Below are 21583 nucleotides of genomic sequence, written 5' to 3' on the forward strand. Positions count from 1 at the left end.
TTTCTCTCTCTTTTCCTTTCTTTTTTCCTTTTCTTTTTGTAGGTAGGTGACATGATTAGAAGTTAGATAGGAAAGAAAGGGTTAGGGTTCTTAATAAAGGGTGATACGATTAAAAGCTAGAATAAGTGATAGCCTCTGGTGGCTCATCAGGCTAATGCAGCCTGTTATTAACAGCAACTGCCTGCAATATTGTAGGTTCAAGTCCCACCAGGCCCAAGGTTGACTCAGCCTTCCATCCTTTATAAGGTAGGTAAAATGAGGACCCAGATTGTTGGGGGCAATAAGTTGACTTTGTATATAATATACAATTGGATGAAGACTATTGCCTGACATAGTGTAAGCCGCCCTGAGTCTTCGGAGAAGGGCGGGATATAAATGCAAATAAAATTAAAAATTAAAAAAAATAAAAGAAGGGGGAATATTAGTGTATACACTTTTATATCATAAAATGAAAGTAATAACAAAAGAAAACATGGACTAATTGAATAATGATAGATTATAATACAAGTGTGTATTATTATTAGAAATATATAAGCAGATTGAATGTAATGATTATGATTAACCTGATTAATTTTATTTCTATTAGAATGTATGACACCCAGGGGCCACACTGTTCATGCATTGATTTGATATTTTTTTTAAAAATAACAAAATAAAAAACTTGGGTGGGGGGAGAAAAGGACCATCTCAGACTTTAATATGAATAATCAACGCAAGGCCCAAACCTTTATCGTACCACAAACACCCTGATGCAATCTGCAGCGGGTTTTTTTTATACCCAACGCTGGATGAAAAAGTCAAATAATTTTGTGCTGTACGTACACTGACATTCTAAATTGTACATCTAATCATTGACTTACATCTGGTTGCTTAGTTACTGTTTGAAGTTACAATGGACCCTTCGAAAGCTACTTATAATTTGATTCCCATGTTCCAAAGTCCATGCTCCCCCACCTTGCAATCACAGGATTATATTTTGGGCCCTTGACAACCGGTTTATGCCTTTCTGAAGTGCCCTTGTGGTCATGTGACCGCAATTTGTGACATTTCCACCCCCACCCCCCGCCCGCCGCAAACCTGTATTTACTTCCAGTTCTGGTACAAAAAATAAATGCATTGTGTTTCTTGAACTACTGGGTTATTCACTTAACAATTGCAATACTTACTTAACAAATGAAGTATTTTTGGGGGACTGTCGCTATTTGCTTAACAAGCACCGCAAAACAAGGTAGTGAAATTGAGTTCAGTCATGTGATGACCCACATGATAGCCATCACGACTTATGGCCGATTGTCGGGCTCAATTATGGTCGTAAGTGGAGAACTATTTGTGATTAGTATCCATTGAGCCAAGCGCTCCCTCCGGTCAGTCAGTCTGAAATCGCCTGGTGGCCTGAAGTTGGTTTCAGCAGGTTCTGACCAGTTCTGGAGAACCGGTAGCGGAAATTTTGAGTAGTTCAGAGAACCAGTAGTAAAAATTCTGCCAGGCCCTGCCCCCATCTATTCTCTGCCTCCCAAGTCCCAGCTGATCGGGAGGAAATGGGGATTTTGCAGTAACCTTCCCCTAATATGGGGAGGGAATGGAGATTTTACAGTATCCTTCCCCTGGAGTGGGGAGGGAATGGAGATTTTACAGTATCCTTCCCCTGCCACACCCATCAAGCCACGCCCACAGAACCGGTAGTAAAAAAAAATTGAAACCCACCACTGCTGGTGGCTCAGCCAAACCTTCTCCAGAACCTCAAGTGGAATTAAGAGGAATTATTGAGTCTGTCATTTGCACCTCTATAACTGTCTGGTTCGGTTCTGCAACCCAACAAGAAAAACACAGACTTCAGAGGATAATTAGAACTGCTGAAAAAATAATTGCTACCAACCTGCCTTCCATTGAGGACCTGTATACTGCACGAATCAAGAAGAGGGCCGTGAAAATATTTACAGACCCCTCGCATCCTGGACATAAACTGTTTCAACTCCTACCCTCAAAACGACGCTATAGAGCACTGCACAGCAAAACAACTAGACACAAGAACAGTTTTTTCACGAAGGCCATCACTCTGCTAAACAAATAATTCCATCAACACTGTCAAACTATTTACTGAATCTGCACTACTATTAATTTTTTCATAGTTCCCATCACCAATCTCTTTCCACTTATGACTGTAACTTGTTGCTGGCAATCCTTATGATTTATATTGATATACTGACCATCTTGTGTTGTAAATGTTGTGCCTTGATGAACGTATCTTTTCTTTTAGGTACTCTGAGAGCGTATGCACCAAGACAAATTCCTTGTGTGTCCAATCACACTTGGCCAATAAAAAATTCTATTCTATTCTATTCTATTCTATTCTATTCTATTCTATTCTATTCTATTCTATTCTATCATCAAGATGTAATTGCGTTTCGCCACTTGTTCAATTGCCCCAATGGAATTATTGGGGAAACAAAACCTTCACGGTTCTCAGCATGGGGCCAACTTAATCTAATGCTTTGGGGGAGGGAGGGGGTCACCCTTGTGCCATAGCAAAGACTGCGTGTTTGCTCCACTCAGCGACGAAGCCTGCTGGTCTTCTGCACCAGTCTATTTCCATGGCTTTCTTCAATGGCTCACGCTGTGCAGTGCGTCTACCTCCCTCCCTCCCGCCCTCTTTTTTTCTTTGTTTTCTTTCCAGCTGTAGCTCTCACCAGTGACTCACACTATCCAAAAAAAAAACAACCCTCTTGGCTGAATATTGGAGGGTGTGTGTGTGTTGTGTGTGGAAAACACACAACACACAGGTTTTGGGCTCTGCAAGAAAACGACGGTTGCAAGCAGGGGAGCCACAGTGCATTCTCCCTTACTTCCCTCACCCCATTCTGAGGTCTTCTAGTTATTTTTGGCTTCAGGGTTGTGGATGTTTCACGAGGACAGGGCGGTTCAGCAGAGGACAACCCAATCGAAAAAACAATCCTCGGGGTGGTAGGTTCATGGTTTCTGTTGTGTCTTGCCCGCCCTCAGAGCAGCCGGGGCCTTCTTACCTGCTCCCGAACACTGAGGAATGTATGCCTCCCGGCCCCAGTCCTGGCTCCATGCCCACACAAACTGCAGAAGAAGGAGCATCTCCCTGCCCCAGCCCTGACTCCATGCCCAGGCAAACGGAGCAGCTAGACCCCTCCCCCTCCTCCACAGCATGTGAGCCTGAGGAGGGTTTACTCCCAACAACAGCTGATTGGAGTGACCCTCGCATCAGAAGATTGGAGAGGCGGGGGCAACAGAAGGAAGGGAGGGGCAGGCCTTAATGAGTGCTGAGTCATGGAGCCACACCCCATGGCCTATATAAAGGATCTACTTTCTGGCAGTCTCTGAGTCAGGCAAAAGTCGAACTTATCTTGCTGAAGTCACTTACTGGTCTCCTGCCTGCTCTGAGGACTTTGCTAGGACTTTGGGCAGAGCTGCAGAGGCAAGCCTGATTCAGATTTCCCTGACCCAGCCGTCAGCGGAGGAGTGGGACACGACAGTTTCTCCCTTTCTTTTTCTTTTCCCTACCTGCTCAAAACACTGGTAAAATATTTCCCGCTGCTGGCCTGACCTACATTTTCAGAAAAAAATGGCGCAGCCTCAGTATCAACGCTGCCTGACATTCCCAATTTCTTCTAAAAAGTTGGCAGGCATGAATTAGAATTAGGAAATCTGTTTCATCGGAGGAGAAAACTTAATAAGCAAACAGCTCCAGGATGTTTGCTTTTATTGGTTAGGTTATATCTCGCCTTTGCTCCAGGAGGTCAGAAAAGCTGGGAGGGGGCTCCTTTTATGGATATACAGCAGAGGTGGTAATTCAGCCGGTTTGGACCAGTTCACCCGAATCGGTAGCGGAAATCACGGGTGGACCCCAGGGGTGAAATGCTCCTAGTTCGTACCAGATTGCGCAATCCAGTAGCAATGGGGGCAGGTAGTTCGGAGAACCGGTAGCAATAATCCCTGCCCCCCCACCGCCACCGCCCATGCCTCGCTGTTCCTCTTCCCTGTCCCTGAAGCTCTCAGTGGTGATATAGCTGCAAACAGCCTTAAATGACTGCCGCGGCTCTTCAAAGGGCTGCACTACAGCTGATCAGCACTGTAAGCGGCTAGTAAACCGGTGCCTCTATTTTTAAAGAAGGTAGACCGATGGCTCCCAAAAAAAGGCAATTAGTAGACCGGTGCCTCTATTTTTAAAGAAGGTAGACCGATGGCTCCCAAAAAAAGGCAATTAGTAGACCGGTGCCTCTATTTTTAAAGAAGGTAGACCGATGGCTCCCAAAAAAAGGCAATTAGTAGACCGGTGCCTCTATTTTTAAAGAAGGTATACCGGTGCACTCCCAAGTTTTACATACTTTTTTTATTATGTTTATTATTTATTATTATTGGCCATGCCCATTCAGTCACCTGACCACCAAGCACGCCCACCGGGTCACCTGACTACCAAGCCACGCCCACCAGTTAAGCCATGCCCACAGAACAGGTAGGGAAAAATTTTAGATTTCATCCCTGGTGACCCGCCCCAGCTCCAAGTCGTGCTATTTAGGCACATTTTTTAAGCCGGGCACATTTGCAGAAGGTGCACGTGGCAGCAAAGCTATAGTGACCAGATGTCCTGCTTTTGACGGGACAGTCCCGCTTTTTAATAATTTGTCCCGCGTCCCGTGGCAATTCCAAAAAGTCCCGATTTTTTTTTTTGTTTCACTCCCATTCTGAAAATGGGAGGCGGCAACGCAAGAGGAGGAGGCGGAGAAGGGGGAGTGGCGGAAAAGGGGGAGCGAGAGGGAGGAGAGACGCCACTTGACTTCACCCGAGAGGAAGAGAAGAGCCGAGAGGAGAGCCGAGCCTGCCTGGAAGAGCGGAGAAGCAGCAGCCGCTCCTCCTCCTGGCAGATGGCAAGACTCAGCACGCATGCGCAGCCCCCCCTCCCCATCCCCTGTCAATGGTGTCCCGCTTTGCCATCGCTGAAATCTGGTCACTTTAAGCAAAGCGCATGCATGGAAGGCCGGGTGTATGCGTGGACGGGCTGGTTCACATTTGCGAATCTGTAGGGAAAGTAAGCGAATACCTCCCTGTCGTGTCCCACTCCTCCGCTGACGGCCGGGTCAGGGAAATCCGAATCAGGCGTGCCTCTGCAGCTCTGCCAAAGTCCTAGCAAAGTCCTCAGGGCAGGCAGGAGACCAGAAAGTGACTTCAGCAAGATATGTTTAGACTTTGCCTGACTCAGAGAATGCCAGAAAGCAGATCCTTTATATAGGCCATGGGGTGTGGCTCCATGACTCAGCACTTATCCAGGCCTGCCCCTCCCTTCCTTCTGTTGCCTCCGTCTATCAAGTCTTCTGACGCAAGGGTCACTCCAGTCGGCAGCTGTTGGCAATTGACCTCCCTCAGGCTCACATGCTGTGGAGGAGGGGGAGGGGTGTAGTTGCTCCGTTTGCCTGGGCATGGAGCCAGAGCTGGGGGCTGGAGATACTTCCTCCTCTTCAGCCTGTCTGGGCATGGAGCCAGGGCTGGGGCCGGGAGGCATACTAGGACATTCCTCCGTGTTCGGAAGCAGATAAGAAGACCCCGGCTGAAGAGATCGGACGAGACACAACACTCCCCTGGTATACAGGTAGTCCTCAAATTACAACCAAGCCCAAACTTTGTGTTGTTAAGTGAGAAATTTATTAAGCGAGTTTCATCCCATTTTGCGACTTTTCTAACCACGTTTGTTAAGTGAATCACTGCCGTCGATAAGTTAGTAACCCGGTCGTTAAGTGAATCTGGCTTCCCCCCTTTGACTTGGCTTGCCGGAAGGTCGCAAAAGGAGATCAGGCAACTCGGGGACGTTGCAACCATCATAAATGCGAGTCAGCTGTCAGGCATCCAGATGTAGATCACTTGACTATGGAGATGCTTCAGTGGGGGAAATGGTCATAAATCACTTTTTTCCAGTGCTGTTGTAATTTCGAACGGTCACTAAATGAGCTGTTGTAAGTTGAGGACTACCTGTAATGGGTGGAAGATCATTAGAGAGAAATCCAACATGGAGAAATTCTCTGACGGCGAGAGCAATTAATCAATAGAACGGCTTCTCTCCTGCGGCTGTGGGGGCTCCATTGCTGAAGATTTTCAAGAATAGACTGGACAACCCTCTACCTGGGCTGGGTGGTAGGAGACCTGAGAAGGGGGTTAACATAACATAACATCAGAGTTGGTAGGGACCTTGGAGGCCTTCTAGTCCAACCCCCTGCCCAGGCAGGAAACCCTACACCATCTCAGTCAGATGGTTATCCAACATTTTCTTAAAAATTTCCAGTGTTGGAGCATTCACAACTTCTGAAGGCAAGTCGTTCCACTTATTAATTGTTCTAACTGTCAGGAAATTTCTCCTTAGTTCTAAGTTGCTTCTTTCTTTGACCAGTTTCCACCCATTGCTTCTTGTTCTACCCTCAGGTGCTTTGGTGAACAGCCTGAACAGCCTGGTTGGACGAGAAGATCTCCAAAGCAGGGGTGAAATGCTCCCAGTTCAGACTGGATTGGTCGATCTGGTAGCGATGGCGGCGGGTGGTTCGGAGAACCAGTAGCAAAAATCCCTGCCCCCCCCCGGTCCATACCCACCCAATCGCCCACTTGCCCACTTGCCACTTCTTTCTGGCTCGCTCACTTTTCCCGCCCGAATGATAGGAATAGGTTGTAAAAAATGCTTTTAAAAGGTTTTTAAAAAAAGGCTCTGACGATCACAGCTGAGCCGCACGATCGTCAGAGCCTTTTTTTAAAATAACTTTTTAAAAGCATTTTTTTACAACCTACTCCTACCATTTGGGCAGGAAAAGGTTGTAAAAAATGTTTTTAAAAGTAAAAAAGAAAGATTGCGCGCCACAGCTGATCACACACACACACACACACACACCATGCGCTGTTCTACTTACCCCATGCCTCCTTTTGGCATGCCCTGCGTGCCCCCGACACATTTGGTGCATGGTGTGCACTGCGCGTGTGTCGTGTCCCACTCCTCCGCTGACGACCGGGTCAGGGAAATCCGAATCAGGCGTGCCTCTGCAGCTCTGCCAAAGTCCTAGCAAAGTCCTCAGGGCAGGCAGGAGACCAGAAAGTGACTTCAGCAAGATATGTTTAGACTTTGCCTGACTCAGGGAATGCCAGAAAGCAGATCCTTTATATAGGTCACGGGGTGTGGCTCCATGACTCAGCACTTATCCAGGCCTGCCCCTCCCTTCCTTCTGTTGCCTCCGTCTATCAAGTCTTCTGACGCGAGGGTCACTCCAGTCGGCAGCTGTTGGTAATTGACCTCCCTCAGGCTCACATGCTGTGGAGGAGGGGGAGGGGTCTAGTTGCTCCGTTTGCCTGGGCATGGAGCCAGAGCTGGGGGCTGGAGGTATTTCCTCCTCTTCAGCCTGTCTGGGCATGGAGCCAGGGCTGGGGCTGAGAGGCATACTAGAACATTCCTCCGTGTTCGGAAGCAGATAAGAAGACCCCGGCTGAGGTGAGATCGGACGAGACACAACAGCGTGCACAGCCAATGAACTGGTAGTAAACAGGTGCAGATTTCACCCCTGCTCTAAAGTCCCTTCCAGCCCTATGATTCTGTAATTCGTTTTGCAACTCTGTGTGGGAGGGCAGTATCTGTCATGGCTGCCCTCCTCGGTGTTTTACAATCCCTTGTAGATGTCCTTGCAAGTCTGTTAGATAGTTTGGGTGAGACTTGAGACAGTTGAGATAGACTTGCATCCAGTTTTGGACGCCACGATGTTCAAAAAAGATGTTGAGAGACTCTAGAAAGAGTCCTGGAGCGACGGCACATGTGCCAGCAGTGTGCCACCTCTGGCACGCGAGCTATAGGTTCGCCATCATGGGTAGAGGTTTTCCTGCCTAAGCAGTAGGTTGGACCAGAACAGGGGTCCCCAACCTTTCGGACCTCAGGGACCACTAAATTCATAATTTTAAATCCTGCAGACCACTAATATGATCTGCCTAATGACCGGCTGTGTGGGCGTGGCTAGGTGGTCATATGACTGGGTGGGTGTGGCCAACTCGATGTCACTCACGTGGAGGGGCGCCTTGCCAGCCTCTACTCACCCCTCCCCTCCCAGCCGCTCCTCACCTGCCCACCCAGGCTCCTTAGGGCCCCAACAGGAAGCAGTTGTTGGAGCTAAGCAGCAACCGCAAGAAAGAGTTGGCAAAACAGCTCAGATCAAATTGGATGTGACCAAGAAGGAGGCTCAGCAGAAGCACCTCACTGAGGACTACGAGCATAGGCTTTCCAAGCAGAGAGAAGACCTGAGGAAGTGCAAGGCCAGGTACAGGCACTTGGAGGCTCAGTGGGATGAAATGATCAGTCAGTTCTAGACCATGATGCAGTCCCACTGGAACAAGGCCCTCCGGCTCTTCGCCATTAGCGGCACTTCCCTCCAGCCTTCGCCCAAAGCCCTGCACCAGGCCGCCGAAGCAGACCCCAAGTCGGAATTTCTGCCCCCCTCTGCCCCACACAAAAAGACCCCAAAGGGGGAGACTCTCTGCAGCAACACAGCCATTCATTGCACGTATCTGGCCCTGGGGCTGTACTTTGAGGACCCCTGATTTAGTGCAATATAAAAAATGCAAATAATTTTTCTGCGGACCACCAAAATTTTCTCGTGGACCACCAATGGTCCATGGACCACCGGTTGGTGACTGCTGGACTAGAAGACCTCAGAAATCTCTTGCAACTCTGTTATTCTATTCTGTTGAGTTATATTCTGACTTGAGCCTGGTTTTTTCCAATCCTGATCCAACCCACGTTTCACCTCCCCAATGTGGCTCAGAGCAGGGAAAGGCAGCCCTTACGTCCCAGATATGGAAGTTTTGGAGACCATTATGAGGGCCTTGCACAAAAATCACTGCTCAGGGGAGGCGGTTGCCCATTGTCAAAAGACAACCTCCAATTGCCCCTGGCCATTCACAAAATATCTGTGAATCAGAAAGCAAAACGACAAAACAATAGAAATTGGCACGCCCCTCCGTTTATCTGTGAGAATGAGGAAAGTAAAGATCGCCTCACTGGAGTTTCCAGGCTCCGGTGACGCATCTTTCCGCCAGCTGGGAATGACCAATCAGAATCTCTGTGCGGAAAATGAACTTTGGTGACAATTCTTCTAGGGCAGGGGTCTGCAAACTTGGCTCTTTTAAGACTTGTGGACTTCAACTCCCAGAGTTCCTCAGCCAGCAAAGCAAAGCAAAGCAAAGCAAAGCTGGCTGAGGAACTCTGGGAGTTGAAGTCCACAAGCCTTAAAAGAGCCAAGTTTGCAGACCCCTGTTCTAGAGGGGGGGAGGAAACCCCCTTTTTGACCATTGGAAGGTCTTCCGGGTCAACCAATCCTGCTCAGCCCCTTCCCAAACCCTCAAAACCCATTCCCACAATTGCAAGCAATCTGCAATCATTTGCACACCGGAGCTGGGTGAACTCTGGACATGCCCACGTGCAAAAACTCATATCCAGCCAGTGTTTCACTTTTTCCCTGCCTTTCCCGCACCACCACTTTGTTGTTGGGTTTTGTGATAGGGAAAAAGACACTTCAAGCTTGCTCTCTCCGCTTTGCTGCAGACGCAATTTAGCAACGGCGGAGGAAGAGCAGAACGCAAAGGGCAGCTTGAGGGGAAAGGGTCGGAACCAATAGCGGGCTTCAAATCCCGGCGCTACCGGTTTGCTATAGGTAGTGCGCGTGCATGCTTGCACTCACTTTGCGAGCGTGTAGTGCTTCTGCGCATGCGCAGAGCGTTTTTGATGATGCTCTGGGCGGGTGTTGTGTCTTGTCCGCTCTCACCGCAGCCGGGGTCTGCTTATCTGCTCCCGAACACGGAGGAATGTATGCCTCCTGGCCCCAGTTCTGGCTCCATGCCGAGACAAGCTGCAGAGGAGGGGGCACCTCCCGGTCCCAGCCCTGGCTCCATGCCCAAGCAGGCTGCAGAGGAGGGAGCACCCCCCGGCCCCAGCCCTGGCTCCATGCCCAGGCAAACGGAGCAGCTAGACCCCTCCCCCTCCTCCACAGCATGTGAGCCTGAGGAAAGTTTACTTCCAACAACAGCTGATTGGAGTGACCCTCGCATCAGAAGATTGGATAGGCGGAGGCAACAGAAGGAAGGGAGGGGCAGGCCTTAATGAGTGCTGAGTCATGGAGCCACACCCCATGGCCTATATAAAGGATCTGCTTTCTGGCAGTCTCTGAGTCAGGCAAAGTCGAACTTATCTTGCTGAAGTCACTTACTGGTCTCCTGCCTGCTCTGAGGACTTTGCTAGGACTTTGGGCAGAGCTGCAGAGGCAAGCCTGATTCGGATTTCCCTGACCCGGCCGTCAGCGGAGGAGTGGGACACGACAGCGGGTGGGCAGAGCCTCCTGCAGCCGCCACTACCAGCTTGCTCCAACTGGGGCAAACCAGGAGCAACTCAGCACTGGTTAGAACCCCCATTCCAGCTTTGGAATTTCCGCATTTGTGCTGAAAGAAAGAAATAGAAATAAATCTGCCACAAAATCAGATAGTTTTGGTTTTGATCCTGGAACAGTTCTATTCATGGAACTGGGCGAAGGCAGAAATGGACCAAAGTTACCCCTGATTGTACCAGGGGTGAAATGCTCCCGGTTCGGACCGGATCACCTGATCCGGTAGCAATGGTGACGGGTGGTTTGGAGAACCAGTAGCAAAAAACCCTGCCCTCCTCCCCCCGCCCATACCCAGCTGAGCCACGCGATCATCAGAGGTTGTTTTTTTTTTACTTTTAAAAGCATTTTTTCTTCAGCTGAAAAAATGCTTTTAAAAGTTAAAAACAAGCCTCTGATGATCGGGCGGCTCAGCTGGGATCGTCAAAACCCTTTAAAAGCATTTTTTTCTACAGCCTCTTCGGTCGAAAAAAATGCTTTTAAAAGGCTACTCTGGCGATCCCAGCTGAGTTGCCTGATCATCAGAGGCTTTTAAAAGCATTTTTTTACAACCTCTTCGGCCGAAGAGGCTGTTGAAAAAATGCTTTTAAAAGTTAAAAAAAAAAGTTGGCCATGACCACCCAGTCACATTACCCACCCACCCCCACCAAGCCACAGCCACAGAACCGGTAGTAACAAATTTTACCTTTCACCCCTGGATTGTACTGATGAATGTATACCGATTAGAGCAGGAGTGTCAAACTCAAGGCCCGGGGGCTGGTTCCGGCCCATGGGGAGCTGACCCATGGGGCCACCCTGGAAACAGCAAAGAATCGGTCCGCAGTGCCTTTGCCAGTGAAACCGGAGCTCGGGAGGGCTGCGTGTGGCCCTCGTAAGCTCCATTTTCACTGGCAGAGCACTTGGGCCACCACCTGCGTCCCGACATGAGTGACGTCGAGCTGGCCACTGCCCACCACAGCCCCCCAAGGTCAAACACAGCCCTGATGTGGCCCTCAATGAAATCGAGTTGGACACCCCTGGATTAGAGTGTCTATGGAGAGTTTTGGTCATCCAGGTTGCCCCAATGGTGTTTTTTCAGGAAGCAACTGGACTTCCTTGTTTTTCTTTGAAGACGTTTCACTTCTCGAATGCACAAATCAAGAAGAGGGCCGTGAAAATATTTACAGACCCCTCGCATCCTGGACATAAACTGTTTCAACCACTACCCTCAAAACGATGCTATAGAGCACTGTACACCAGTACAACTAGACACAAGAACAGTTTTTTCCCGAAGGCCATCACTCTGCTAAACAAATAATTCCATCAACACTGTCAAACTATTTACTGAATCTGCACTCATAGTTTCCATCACCAATCTCTTTCCATTTATGACTGTATGACTATAACTTGTTGCTGACAATCCTTATGATTTATATTGATATATTGACCATCAATTGTGTTGTAAATGTTGTACCTTGATGAACGTATCTTTTCTTTTATGTACACTGAGAGCATATGCACCAAGACAAATTCCTTGTGTGTCCAATCACACTTGGCCAATAAAAATTCTATTCTATTCTATTCTATTCTATTCTCATCCAAGAAGCTCCTTCAGCTCTAACTGGATGGTCCTTCCATTCCCCACCATCCAGTCACAACTCTCTCACTCCCTTCAGGTCAAAATGTTCCTTCCTTCCTTCCTTCCTTCCTTCCTCCCTCCTTCCTTCTTTCTCTGATTTATATTTATTTTATTATTTTTACAAATAACTCAAGGCGACAAACACATCTCTCCTTCCTATTTTCCTTACAACAACAACAACAACAACCCTGTGATGTTGGGCTGAGAGTGAGTGTGACTGGACCAAACTCACCCAAATGGCTTTCATACTAAGGTGAGACTTGTTTTTGTTTGTTTTTTGTTGTTTACATTTATACCCCGCCCTTCTCCGAAGACTCAGGGCGGCTTACAATGTATAGGGCAATAGTCTCATTCTATTTGTATATATTTACAAAGTCAACTTATTGCCCCCCCAACAATCTGGGTCCTCATTTTACCTACCTTATAAAGGATGGAAGGCTGAGTCAACCTTGGGCCGGGCTCGAACCTGCAGTAATTGCAGGCTTTGTGTTCTTAATAACAGGCCTTACCAGGCAGAGCTAAACCGGCCCTCACAATCTTGAACTCACAATCTCCCACTTTCTAGCGTGGTGCCTCCCCCAGTAGATCAAACTGACTTCCTTGCATCTTTCTTCTGGTCACAGGAAGAATTCACTTCTCTGAGAGCTGAAGAAGCTTTTTGGGTGAGAAGTAGGGGTGAAATCCAGCAGGTTCTGACAAGTTCTGGAGAACCAGTAGCAGAAATTTTGAGCACCTCAGAGAACCGGTAGTGGAAATTTTGAGTAGTTCGGAGAACCGGAAAATACCACCTGGGCTGGCCCCAGAGTGATGTGGAAATGGAGATTTTGCAATATCCTTCCCCCAGGAGTGGGGTGGGAATGGAGATTTTGCAATATCCTTCCCCCAGGAGTGGGGAGGGAATGGGGGTTTTGCAATATCCTTCCCCTGGAGTCGGGTGGGAATGGAGATTTTGCAATATCCTTCCCCTGGAGTGGAGAGGGAATGGGGATTTTGCATTATCCTTCCCCCTGAGTGGGGTGGGAATGGAGATTTTGCAATATCCTTACCCCTGAGTGGGGTGGGAATGGGGATTTTGCATTATCCTTCCCCTGGAGTGGGGTGGGAATGGGGATTTTGGAATAGCCTTCCCCTGGAGTGGAGGGGGAATGGGGATTTTGCATTATCCTTCCCCCTGAGTGGGGTGGGAAAGGAGATTTTGCAATATCCTTCCCCCAGGAGTGGGGAGGGAATGGGGATTTTACAGTATCCTTCCCCTGGAGTGGGGTGGGAATGGAGATTTTGCAATATCCTTCCCCTGGAGTGGAGAGGGAATGGGGATTTTGCATTATCCTTCCCCTGGAGTGGGGTGGGAATGGAGATTTTGCAATATCCTTCCCCTGGAGTGGGATGGGAATGGAGATTTTGCAATATCCTTCCCCTGGAGTGGAGAGGGAATGGGGATTTTTCATTATCCTTCCCCTGCCACACCCACCAAGCCACACCCACAGAACCGGTAGTATAAAAAAATTTGGATTTCACCACTGGTGAGAAGTGAAACATCTTCGAAGAAAAACAAGGAAGTCCAGTTGCCTCTTGAAAAAAAGCAGATCAGATTTTTTTCTGTCATTCGTTTAAGGTAGCAGCAGCAGCAGCTCAACAGTTCCTTTCCTCTCCTAAGTTACATAGCTCAGATGAAGAAAGCTTGGGGATCACAAGAGGAGGGCATGTAACTGGCTTTCAGCTCAAAAAACCCCCCAAAAACACACATTTCTGGGCTCCGAGTTCTATCCATCAAAGCAGGGGTCTCCAACCTTGGCAACTTTAAGCCTGGAGGACTTCAACTCTCAAAGTTGCTGGCTGGAGAACTTTGAGAGTTGAAGTCCTCCAGGCTTAAAGTTGCCAAGGTTGGAGACCCCTGCATCAAAGGGATGCAGCTTCTGGATGCAGCACTCTCCTGGATTGTTTAAGCAAACTCTAACCCACTTCCACCACCTTCCCTCCCTCCCTCAATCCCCAAAGAGAAAGGCAAGGAGTTTGCCCGGATGACTAATCAAACCCTACCAAAGCTTGTAAGGAAGAGTAAAAAACCTAAACAAACAACTTGAACATGTGAGGAAATTGACACATTGCAAGGAGAGCGTTCCACACAAGGGCTCGCTTAGCGGAAGCGGGGCAGGTGTTGCCCAAACTGGGGAGTGGGGGAAGGGGCTGTCAGAAGCCTTAAGGGGCTTCGACATGGAGCCGAACCCTGAAGGAGGGAAATTCCTGCTCACCAGACGGCTGAAACAATGGGTAGCACCCAAGAGACGTGACTAGACGTCCACCTTGCTAAGCTGCCATGAGTCACAGTGAGGTCACCACGGCTGCTCTCACCGGTAGTTCCTCAAATGAAGTTTGAGACTGTCTGGAAATCTTCCCGAAGAGAACTGAAGAAGCTTCTCGGATGAGCCGTGAAATATCTTCAAGGAAAAACAAGGGAAGTCCAGTTGCCTCTTGAAAAAGCACCTTTGAGGCAACGAGGACCTGGAGGGCTGAAAATCTCCGTAGACATTGTCCCAGAGAAGCTCTGCTCTAGGTCGCAGGCAGCGGTGGGTTCCACATTTGCTTACCACCGTTGTGTACGCGCCTTCTGCGCTGTCTGCACATGGTCTTTGCTCTTGCGTGTGCCTTCTATGCATGCGGCCGGCCTTGAAAAGGTGGCTAAACAGGAAAGCATTACGTCCAGGCAGGTGGGCAGGTAGTTGGGCCCTATAGGTGGGTGGGGGGCCACCAACAGCAGTCGCCGCTACTAGTTCACCTGAATTGTTACCAGAGCTGAATACCACCTCTGGTCTAGTGGTAAAATCCAATTTTTTTTACTACCGGTTTTGTGGACGTGGCTTGGTGGGTGTGGCTTGGTGGCCGTGGCAGGGGAAGGATGCTACAAAATCTCCATTCCCACCACACTCTAGGGGAAGGTTACTGCAAAATCCCCGTTCCCTCCCCACTCCTGGAGGAAGGATACTGCAAAATCTCCATTCCCTTCCCACTCCAGGGGAAGGATACTGCAAAATCCCCATTCCCACCCCACTCCTGGAGGAAGGATACTGCAAAATCCCCATTCCCACCCCACTCCTGGAGGAAGGATACTGCAAAATCTCCATTCCCCCTCCCACTCCAGGGGAAGGATACTGCAAAATCCCCATTCCCACCCCACTCCTGGAGGAAGGATACTGCAAAATCTCCATTCCCTTCCCACTCCAGGGGAAGGATACTGCAAAATCTCCATTCCCACCCCACTCTGGGGCCAGCCAGAGGTGGTATTTGCCGGTTCTCCAAACTACTCAAAATTTCCGCTCCCGGTTCTCCAGAACCTGCTGGATTTCACTCCTGCTCTGGTCCCATGCCTTGGAAGTGATACAATCCTTACAATGAAAATGTATTTCTAAAATATACGAGACTGGGTGGACAGCAGAAGTCTGTTGAGACTTCATTTGTAGTATTGGCTAAGAGGGCCGCTGAAGAAACGGTCACCGAGAAGAGGAAATGGTTAATTCATCTAAATTGAATAAATAAAAGAAGGTTTAGCAATTTCTAGTGGAGTTAAAATGGCCTCTTAGCTTCGAACCTTGATTCTGACCCAGAAAATCTGTGCAAAGAACAGATCTGGCGCAGTTAATAAAATGTCACGCGTAATCTTATATTCAAGAACCAACTAGCTGAGTGTCTCTCCCATAATACTTTGAAATTGTTATCACAGAGATAGCGAACACCTGTCATCTGATCTCACAGGGTTGTATTAGAACCTTGTATATAATGTGTGGAAATCTGACGTGTAATATAAATAATATTCTTTCTTTTTAAGTAGGTTAAGACTGGTGTGATTGCGGTGGGCGTAGCAAGGACTACATGTATTTATTTATTTTATTTAGAATTCTACGCAGCCGTCCATCTTAAACACATAACTCTCTAAGCAACGAAGAGTTTTACAAAAACAATTTTAAACATACAAGGGAAGAATAAATAACTGAGGCACTTCATAACAATCTCATAAAACACACGTACATCAGGCTTTTCTAGCATCCTGGCCTTTATGCCTAGAAGGGGAAAAAAATCTAAGTTTTAACAGACTTACAGGTACAGGGTCATCTGAATTTCAGGAAAGAAGCCATTTACTTGTAACCGTAAGCTCAACATGGTCGCCTTTTTTTTGTACTTCTGATATGTACCGTATTTTAAAATGCTTTTAAAAGTTAAAAAAAGAGGCTCTGAGGATAGCGCGGCTCAGTTGTGATTGTCAGAGCCTTTTTTTTACCTTTTAAAAGCATTTTTTAAAAGAAGCGGCAAGCGGGCAAATGGACAAGCGGGCGACTGGGCAATTGGGTGGACATGGGCAGGGGGACAGGGATTTTTGCTACTGGTTCTCTGAACCACCCGCTGCCATCGCTACTGGATTGACTGATCCGGTCCAAACTGGGAGCATCTCACCCCTGAAAGGGACCCATCACCGTCACCATATTTCCTTTTTTGCCCTCCCCCTAGATGTCTCTCGGCTCTGTTACTTTGGGGTGGGGGGGGATCAGTCTTGCAGAAATAGGAGCTGGGAGTTTTTGCCTCCACTGTTTTTACACTGCATGCAAGAGCTGTTTCCAAGCGAGGAAAGATCAAGGAAGCGGGGCAGGTGAGGGGCAGCCCACCCCCTTCAGCCAACCAAGGGAGCACTGGCTGGTTGAAGGAAGGGAAAGTGAGGAAAGAAGGACTAGGGGGGACACGACAGTAGTATTCCAATCTTTTAAGGGATGTCACAAAGAAGAGGGGGTCAAGCTATTTTCCAAAACACCAGAAGGCAAGACAAGAAACAATTGGATGGAAACTAATCCAGGAGAGAAGCAACCTGGATTTTGTGCCTCGCCCGCCCCACTCTCCGCAGCCGGGCCCCTCCCATCTCCTGCTATCTCAACCAGAGACTGATAGTGAAGACGAATGGCCTGGCATGCCTCCAGCCCCCAGCCCTGGCACCATGCCCGGACAGACTGAGCAAACAAACCTCCCTCCTATAGCATGTGAGCATGATGAGCATGAAGCCAGCCACGAGCTAGAATTGCCGGCAGCTGGGCAGGAAGACGAAGGGTGGACAGATCCCCGCTTCCGGAGAATGGAGAGGTGACGTCAGCAAAAGGAAGGGAGGGGCAGGCCTGGATAAGTGCTGAGTCATGGAGCCACACCCCGTGGCCTATATAAAGGATGTGCTTTCTGGCATTCCTTGAGTCAGGCAAAGTCTCATCTGGTTGCTGAAGTCACACCTTGGATTCCTGCCTGCCCTGAGAACTCTGACAGGAATTTGGCAAAGCTGCAGAGGCTTCATGGCCACGCTTGATACAGACTTCCCAGACCCGGCCGTTAGAGAAGGAGTGGGACACGACACTGGAATTGAGGAGAAACTTTCTAAGACTGAGGACAATCAACCAATGGAACAGCTTGCCTTGAGAAGTTGTGGGTGCTCCATCACTGGAGGATTTTAAAGAAGAGACTGGATAGCCACTTGTCTGAAATGGCATAAGGTCTCCTGCTTGAGCAGGGGGCTGGACTAGAAGATCCCCAAGGTCCCTTCCAGCTCTATTTTGATTCTGATTCTCACCAGGGTGGGACAGCAGCACTAGTGACTTTATGGAGGGCATAGCTTACCTCAACATGACATCCGTGGACCAGAGAACTTCAGAGCCAAAACAAGAATCAAAGGAGCAGGAAAATAGGAGTATAGCGATTTCGCATGAAGAATCACGATTCCTGACTCAGAGTCTAAGGTGGGCGGGGTGGGGAGCAATGCAGCCTCTTCACATGCTTCATTCCAAAGCTATGATGACACAGAATTCCTGGGAATTCTGGGAGGGGAATTCTGGAAGTTCAAGTCCACAGATCTTAAAAGTTGCCCAGGTTGGATACCCCTGGTCTACCGCAGTGTTTCTCAAGATGTGTAGAACTTCAACTCCTGTAATTTTCAGTCAGTGTGAACGAAATAAATATTAACAAATGGCCAAGTCAGTCCAGAAGCCTCGTTTGTCTTGTTCTGCATGCTGCTGCCCAGGGAATTCTGGGAGTTGAAGTCCAAACCTCTTAGACCAGGGGTCTCCAATCTTATCAACTTTAAGACCTGTGGACTTCAACTCCCAGAGGAGTTGACCTCATAATGGTCTCCAAACTTCCATATCTGGGACGTAAAGTTGACAAGGTTGGAGACTCCTGTCTTAGAGAAGCACTGGTCTACAGTCTGTAAAGAAAAATTGTGCAGATTCTAGGCAGTGGTGGGTTTCAATTTTTTTTACTGCTGGTTCTGTGGGTGTGGCTTGATGGATGTGGCATGGCTTGGTGGGCGCGGTTGGTGGGCATGGCAGGGAAAGGATACTGTAAAATCTCCATTCCCTCTCCAATCCAGGGGAAGATTACTGCAAAATCCCCATTTCCTCCCAATCAGCTGGGACTCAGGAGGCAGAGAATAGATGGAGGCGGGGCCCGGCAGAATTTTTACTACCAGTTCTCCAAACTACTCGAAATTTCCGCTACCGGTTCTCCAGAACTAGTCAGAACCTGCTGAAACCCACCTCTGATTCTAGGTCTTCCTTTGGAGCCAACCCCATTGTTTGGGGTTGGGAGGGTAGGAAGAAAAAGGTGGCTGGTAGGACATTTAAGGAGAATCTCTTCCCTAAATGCAAGTTACGGAGGTGGGGACTGGGAACATGGAACAACTCCTATGCCGTGATATTGTCATGATATCGTCCTGCAGATGATATACCTTAGTGGCCAAAATTGTGGAAACCTTTTGGGAAACATGTATTTTCTAAAACTAGCTAATACCATCACTTTTTTGGGGGAGTAGTACTATAAAATTATATATCAATGGAAAGAATGTCAAGAATGTCAAGAATCAAGAATGTAATGCAATAACTTTTATGAAGGATTTGATATTAGAATAGCAGTTACAGTATAAAGAAGAAAAGTGATATACGTAGAAAAAACGAGATATACAAAAATTATTACCATAGAAAAAATGAGATGCACAACAATGATCACCCTGTCAGTTAATACTTAGTTGGGTAACCTTTAGCATGAGTTACGGCCTTACAATGTCTTCCCATGGAGTGAACCAAGTCTTTTAGTTCTGCAGCTGTTATAATGTGAAACCAAGTTTGAATGATGGCTTCTATTAACTGGGTTTTATTGCTGGGTCGCTTCTGACTAACCAGTTTCTTTAGTCAGCTCCATAGATTTTTAACTGGGTTAAAGTCTGGGCTATTCCCAAACCATTCCAACAGTGGAATATGATTATCTTGAAACTCCAAGAAAAAGTGGTGTTATTAGCCGTCAAACCTCAAAAATACGCTTTTCCCAAAAAGTTTCCACAATTTTGGCCACTATTGTACACGATATCATTGGGGCTTTTACTGGTTTGGAGACGGGCAATAGGACAATCAGCCCCATATGCACAAAACAAGTTTTATACAGGTAGTCTTTAGCTTACAACTACAATTGTGCCCAAAAGTTTTATGTTGTTTAGTGAGAAATTTGTTAAGGGAGTTTTGCCCCATTTTACGGCTTTTCTTGCCACGTTTGTTAACAATTGCAGTTGTTACATTAGTCACAGGATTGTTAAGTGGTTTCCCCATTGACTTTGCTTGTCAGAAGGCAGAAAAAGTCAGTCCCATAATCCTGGGACAATTGCAACCGTCATAAATGTGAGTCAGTTATCAAGCATCCGAATGTAAATCCTGTGACCAGGGGGGTGGCTACAACGGTCGTAAGTGTGAAAAACGGTCACAAATCCTTTTTTCAGTGAGGTCGTAACGTTAGAATAGAATAGAATAGAATAGAATAGAATAGAATAGAATAGAATAGAATAGAATAGAATAGAATAGAATAGAATAGAAAAACAGAGTTGGAAGGGACCTTGGAGATCTTCTAGTCCAACCCGGTGGTAGTCGAAGTGCTGTCCCGGTGTTTGGAAGCTGTACGGGTCTGGATGGGGAGAAACAGGCTCAAGCTTAATCCCTCCAAGACGGAGTGGCTGTGGATGCCGGCACCCCGATTCAGTCAGCTGCAGCCGCGGCTGGCTGTTGGAGGCGAGTTACTGGCCCCAAAGGATAGGGTGCGCAACTTGGGGGTCCTCCTGGATGATCGGCTGTCGTTTGAAGACCATTTGACGGCCGTCTCCAGGAGGACCTTCCACCAGGTTCGCCTGGTTCGGCAGTTGCGCCCCTTCCTTGATCGGGATGCCTTATGCACAGTCACTCATGCGCTCGTTACCTCTCGCTTGGATTACTGTAATGCTCTCTACATGGGGCTCCCCTTGAAGTGCGCTCGGAGGCTTCAGTTAGTCCAGAATGCAGCTGCGCGGGTTATAGAGGAGCTACGCGTAGCTCCCATGTAACACCGCTCCTGCGCAGACTGCACTGGCTGCCTGTGGCCTTCGGGTGCACTTTAAGGTGTTGGTTATGACCTTTAAATCGCTCCATGGCTTAGGACCTGGGTACTTACGGGACCGCCTGCTGTTACCACATGCCTCCCACCGACCCGTCGCTCCCATAGAGGGACTTCTCAGGGTGCCGTCCGCCAAACAATGTCGGCTGGCGGCCCCAGGAAGGGCCTTCTCTGTGGGGCTCCCACACTCTGGGCAGGCTTCCCCGGGTTTCGCCAAATACCCGACCTTCGGACATTTCGTCGCGAACTCAAGACTCATCTTTTTATCCGCACGGGGCTGGCTTAAAATGGGATTTTATTGTTTAAATTTATTAATTTTAAACGGGGTTTTTTAGTATGGTAAATTTTAATCATTGGGCTAATTTAAAATAAGTTTTTTAAATCGTATTTTAAATTTGTATATTGTATTGTTGGTTTTATTATGCCTGTACACCGCCCTGAGTCCTTCGGGAGAAGGGCGGTATAAAAATCAAATAAAATAAATAAAATAAATAAATAAATAAACCCCCTGCTTAGGCAGGAAATCCTACACCACTTCAGACAAATGCTTATCCAACATCTTCTTAAAAACTTCCAGTGTTGGAGCATTCACAACTTCTGGAAGCAAGTTGTTCCACTGATTAATTGTTCTAACTGTCAGGAAATTTCTCCTTAGTTCTAAGTTGCTTCTCTCCTTGATCAGTTTCCACCCATTGCTTCTTGTCCTGCCCTCAGATGCTTTGGAGGATAGCTTGACTCCCTCTTCTTTGTGGCAGCCCCTGAGATACTGGAAGACTGCTATCATGTCTCCCCTAGTCCTTCTTTTCATTAAACTAGACATACCGAGTTCCTGCAACCGTTCTTCATATGTTTTAGCCTCCAGTCCCCGAATCATCTTTGTTGCTCTTCTCTGCACTCTTTCTAGAGTCTCAACATCTTTTTGTGCCGTTGCACGGTCACTAAACGGTTTTAAGTCGAGGACTACCTGTATTTAGCTATTTTTGTTCTGGAAGGAGAATTCGTTATTTTTTGTTTGTTTGTTTTTTTTGTTGGCTAGCCAAACCGCTGCTGTGAAAATCCCGGGCCAAGTCATCAGCAGTCCTGATCTGAACTGTTAACTGCACGAATTCCTTTTCGCCTCCTG

The 21583-nt window shown here is 47.8% G+C and overlaps 1 long non-coding RNA gene across 1 annotated transcript in view; it reads right to left on the reverse strand.

Annotated features, from left to right (window-relative positions):
• Positions 1 to 17768, reverse strand: part of LOC131202101 (uncharacterized) — a 34239-nt gene extending 16471 nt beyond the window's left edge. Inside the window, exon 1 of the long non-coding RNA XR_009156058.1 lies at positions 17674 to 17768. This is a non-coding gene — a long non-coding RNA (uncharacterized LOC131202101). The remainder of the gene's footprint in view (positions 1 to 17673) is intronic.
• Positions 17769 to 21583: the final 3815 nt, after the last annotated feature.

This window comes from Ahaetulla prasina, chromosome 7 (genome assembly GCF_028640845.1).
Source record: "Ahaetulla prasina isolate Xishuangbanna chromosome 7, ASM2864084v1, whole genome shotgun sequence".
NCBI lineage: Eukaryota > Metazoa > Chordata > Lepidosauria > Squamata > Colubridae > Ahaetulla > Ahaetulla prasina.